Below are 5,616 nucleotides of genomic sequence, written 5' to 3' on the forward strand. Positions count from 1 at the left end.
CATGGTCTCGGAGTGATTTTCGTCTTTTTTTCAAATCCTCAAAAATGATGGAAAACGGCATGCTATAGTATGCCGTTCGAGACCATGGGCTATAGCCCATGGTCTCGGAGTGATTTTCGTCTTTTTTTCAAATCCTCAAAAATGATGCAAAACGGCATGCTATAGTATGCCGTTCGAGACCATGGGCTATAGCCCATCGCCATGGTTATAAATGATGAAAAACGAGGATTTGAAAAAAAGACGAAAATGACTCCGAGACGATGGGCTATAGCCCATGGTCTCGGAGTGATTTTCGTCTTTTTTTCAAATCCTCAAAAATTATGCAAAACGGCATGCTATAGTATGCCGTTCGAGACCATGGGCTATAGCCCATCGCCATGGTCATAAATAATGAAAAACAAGGATTTGAAAAAAAGACGAAAATGACTCCGAGACGATGGGCTATAGCCCATGGTCTCGGAGTGATTTTCGTCTTTTTTTCAAATCCTCAAAAATGATGCAAAACGGCATGCTATAGTATGCCGTTCGAGACCATGGGCTATAGCCCATCGGCATGGTGATAAATGATGAAAAACAAGGATTTGAAAAAAAAGACGAAAATGACTCCGAGACGATGGGCTATAGCCCATGGTCTCGACTCTGAGTTATTTTCGTCTTTTTTTCAAATCCTCAAAAATTATGCAAAACGGCATGCTATAGTATGCCGTTCGAGACCATGGGCTATAGCCCATCGGCATGGTGATAAATGATGAAAAACAAGGATTTGAAAAAAAAGACGAAAATGACTCCGAGACGATGGGCTATAGCCCATGGTCTCGACTCTGAGTTATTTTCGTCTTTTTTTCAAATCCTCAAAAATTATGGAAAACGGCATGCTATAGTATGCCGTTCGAGACCATGGGCTATAGCCCATCGCCATGGTCATAAATGATGAAAAACGAGGATTTGAAAAAAAGACGAAAATTACTCCGAGACGATGGGCTATAGCCCATGGTCTCGGAGTCATTTTCGTCTTTTTTTCAAATCCTCAAAAATGATGGAAAACGACATGCTATAGTATGCCGTTCGAGACCATGGGCTATAGCCCATCGCCATGGTCATAAATGATGAAAAACAAGGATTTGAAAAAAAAGACGAAAATGACTCCGAGACCATGCGCTATAGCCCATCGTCTCGGAGTGATTTTCGTCTTTTTTTCGAATCCTCAAAAATGATGGAAAACGGCATGCTATAGTATGCCGTTCGAGACCATGGGCTATAGCCCATCGCCATGGTCATAAATGATGAAAAACGAGGATTTGAAAAAAAGACGAAAATGACTCCGAGACGATGGGCTATAGCCCATGGTCTCGGAGTGATTTTCGTCTTTTTTTCAAATCCTCAAAAATAATTGAAAACGGCATGCTATAGTATGCCGTTCGAGACCATGGGCTATAGCCCATCGCCATGGTCATAAATGATGAAAAACGAGGATTTGAAAAAAAGACGAAAATGACTCCGAGACGATGGGCTATAGCCCATGGTCTCGACTCGGAGTGATTTTCGTCTTTTTTTCAAATCCTCAAAAATGATGGAAAACGGCATGCTATAGTATGCCGTTCGAGACCATGGGCTATAGCCCATCGCCATGGTTATAAATGATGAAAAACGAGGATTTAAAAAAAAGACGAAAAATACTCCGAGACGATGGGCTATAGCCCATGGTCTCGGAGTGATTTTCGTCTTTTTTTCAAATCCTCAAAAATGATGGAAAACGGCATGCTATAGTATGCCGTTCGAGACCATGGGCTATAGCCCATTGCCATGGTCATAAATGATGAAAAACGAGGATTTGAAAAAAAGACGAAAATGACTCCGAGACGATGGGCTATAGCCCATGGTCTCGGAGTGATTTTCGTCTTTTTTTCAAATCCTCAAAAATGATGCAAAACGGAATACTATAGCATGTCGTTCGAGACCATGGGCTATAGCCCATCGCCATGGTCATAAATGATGAAAAACGAGGATTTGAAAAAAAGACGAAAATGACTCCGAGACGATGGGCTATAGCCCATGGTCTCGGAGTGATTTTCGTCTTTTTTTCAAATCCTCAAAAATGATGCAAAACAGCATGCTATAGTATGCCGTTCGAGACCATGGGCTATAGCCCATCGCCATGGTCATAAATGATGAAAAACGAGGATTTGAAAAAAAGACGAAAATGACTCCGAGACGAGTCATTTTTTGAGGATTTTTTTCAAATCCTCAAAAATGATGCAAAACGGCATGCTATAGTATGCCGTTCGAGACCATGGGCTATAGCCCATCGCCATGGTTATAAATGATGAAAAACGAGGATTTGAAAAAAAGACGAAAATGACTCCGAGACGATGGGCTATAGCCCATGGTCTCGGAGTGATTTTCGTCTTTTTTTCAAATCCTCAAAAATGATGCAAAACGGCATGCTATAGTATGCCGTTCGAGACCATGGGCTATAGCCCATCGCCATGGTTATAAATGATGAAAAACGAGGATTTGAAAAAAAGACGAAAATGACTCCGAGACGATGGGCTATAGCCCATGGTCTCGGAGTGATTTTCGTCTTTTTTTCAAATCCTCAAAAATTATGCAAAACGGCATGCTATAGTATGCCGTTCGAGACCATGGGCTATAGCCCATCGCCATGGTCATAAATAATGAAAAACAAGGATTTGAAAAAAAGACGAAAATGACTCCGAGACGATGGGCTATAGCCCATGGTCTCGGAGTGATTTTCGTCTTTTTTTCAAATCCTCAAAAATGATGGAAAACGGCATGCTATAGTATGCCGTTCGAGACCATTTTTCATCATTTATGACCATGGCGATGGGCTATAGCCCATCGCCATGGTCATAAATGATGAAAAACGAGGATTTGAAAAAAAGACGAAAATGACTCCGAGACGATGGGCTATAGCCCATGGTCTCGACTCGGAGTGATTTTCGTCTTTTTTTCAAATCCTCAAAAATGATGGAAAACGGCATGCTATAGTATGCCGTTCGAGACCATGGGCTATAGCCCATCGCCATGGTTATAAATGATGAAAAACAAGGATTTGAAAAAAAGACGAAAATTACTCCGAGACGATGGGCTATAGCCCATGGTCTCGGAGTGATTTTCGTCTTTTTTTCAAATCCTCAAAAATGATGGAAAACGGCATGCTATAGTATGCCGTTCGAGACCATGGGCTATAGCCCATCGCCATGGTCATAAATGATGAAAAACAAGGATTTGAAAAAAAGACGAAAATGACTCCGAGACGATGGGCTATAGCCCATGGTCTCGGAGTGATTTTCGTCTTTTTTTCAAATCCTCAAAAATGATGCAAAACGGAATACTATAGCATGCCGTTCGAGACCATGGGCTATAGCCCATCGCCATGGCCATAAATGATGAAAAACAAGGATTTGAAAAAAAGACGAAAATGACTCCGAGACGATGGGCTATAGCCCATGGTCTCGGAGTGATTTTCGTCTTTTTTTCAAATCCTCAAAAATGATGGAAAACGGCATGCTATAGTATGCCGTTCGAGACCATGGGCTATAGCCCATCGCCATGGTCATAAATGATGAAAAACAAGGATTTGAAAAAAAGACGAAAATGACTCCGAGACGATGGGCTATAGCCCATGGTCTCGTCTCGGAGTGATTTTCGTCTTTTTTTCAAATCCTCAAAAATGATGCAAAACGGCATGCTATAGTATGCCGTTCGAGACCATGGGCTATAGCCCATCGCCATGGTCATAAATGATGAAAAACGAGGATTTGAAAAAAAGACGAAAATGACTCCGAGACGATGGGCTATAGCCCATGGTCTCGGAGTGATTTTCGTCTTTTTTTCAAATCCTCAAAAATGATGCAAAACGGAATACTATAGCATGCCGTTCGAGACCATGGGCTATAGCCCATCGCCATGGTCATAAATGATGAAAAACAAGGATTTGAAAAAAAGATGAAAATTACTCCGAGACGATGGGCTATAGCCCATGGTCTCGGAGTGATTTTCGTCTTTTTTTCAAATCCTCAAAAATGATGCAAAACGGAATACTATAGCATGCCGTTCGAGACCATGGGCTATAGCCCATCGCCATGGCCATAAATGATGAAAAACAAGGATTTGAAAAAAAGACGAAAATGACTCCGAGACGATGGGCTATAGCCCATGGTCTCGGAGTGATTTTCGTCTTTTTTTCAAATCCTCAAAAATGATGGAAAACGGCATGCTATAGTATGCCGTTCGAGACCATGGGCTATAGCCCATCGCCATGGTCATAAATGATGAAAAACAAGTGTAACCAAATGGAGTCACACAGTACTCCTAATATCACAGTTACTACGCCACTCCCAATTACAGGGTGGGAGACCCGAAAGGTAAGTGTTCAGTTGAGTGAACAATGGTGAATAATGATGGTCGGTTTCTCATGTACATAGAACTTTATTTAGAAAAGTACACAGTATTGGCCTTTAATCAAAACACATTTCCAAATGTCACCAATATAGATTGCAAAAGGCTTAATTAGTCAGATCATAACTTGGGTAAATAGCTGTACTGAGATGTCTTATTTGATTAGTTCCATACACACAGGTAACACTGCAAATGAGCAAATCGAAGCCACTCAGAGCCAAAGGTAAAAGGCATTAAACGCTTTAAACACAGCAAAGATCACTGCAAAACAATATCAAAAGGCTAAAAGCCATAAACACAGCAAAAGGGGCAGTAATCAAGCGCCAGTCTACAGCATAACCATTAACCAAGTATATGTCCGTCTTTGATGCCTATTAAAGCAAGTTTGGTAAAGACGACAATTAAGGACTCGTTTAAAGCCACATGGGCTATTTCAGGTACAGTATAAAACAATAAAAATGTAGCAGCATAGGATTTAAAACCAAAATAAAAGGTAAAAAAGAACAGCGGTTCAACAGTACACGATCCTGTAATAGAGCAAACATTGAATTAGCCTCACAATTTATCCTGGGTCTAAAGTGCTTGCCATAGTACTTAGAATACCATTTGGGCGTAGCCCTCATTAGCATTACACTAGTACTATAAAGTGCATTCACAGTATTGTTTTAGTATGCAGGTTAGCACATACCCTGTTAACAGGTGTCAGGGCATCCCAGGTTGTTTGAACAGTGTGTTTGCTCGTTCAGCACACCATGATCTGTGTATTATAAACACATTATGAGAACTCACATTTTACACATTATAAAAAGACGTAATGCTGTCGCAATACAGACGCTAAGCCTACCTCTAGACTCATGTCACACACACTAGCAGCCTCTCGTTCCAGCTCGTGTGTGTACCACGCACACACACACTAGCAGCCTCTCGTTCACAGCGTCTACCAACGAGACAAGCATTGACATAAATAACTGGGGCACCATTTCTTAGATTCAACGGGTTGTTTGTGCTATCGCCGTACGAGGCAAGCCTACCTTTGTTTCTAGCAGCCTGTATACCAACATGCATACAATGACGGCTGTCCGCTCTAAGTCAGAGCTCCACCAACGTCTAACAAGAGAAGAGATAAACGTAAGTAAGAGGTTGTTTACATAAGTCAACCTAGAAACTAGACAGCACTATATTAATTAAAACTAC

General features: G+C 41.3%; 1 long non-coding RNA gene across 1 annotated transcript; it reads right to left on the minus strand.

Annotated features, from left to right (window-relative positions):
* Nucleotides 1-4,432: 4,432 nt before the first annotated feature.
* On the minus strand, nucleotides 4,433-5,342 carry LOC306919184. Its single transcript, XR_013789485.1, has 3 exons — nucleotides 5,267-5,342; nucleotides 5,111-5,179; nucleotides 4,433-4,949 (listed from the first exon to the last, which is right to left on the minus strand). It is a non-coding gene; the product is annotated as an uncharacterized lncRNA (long non-coding RNA).
* Between the last annotated feature and the right edge of the window lie 274 nt (nucleotides 5,343-5,616).

Source organism: Electrona antarctica (genome assembly GCF_951216825.1).
Source record: "Electrona antarctica genome assembly, contig: scaffold_143, whole genome shotgun sequence".
In the NCBI taxonomy this organism is placed as follows: Eukaryota; Metazoa; Chordata; class Actinopteri; order Myctophiformes; family Myctophidae; genus Electrona; species Electrona antarctica.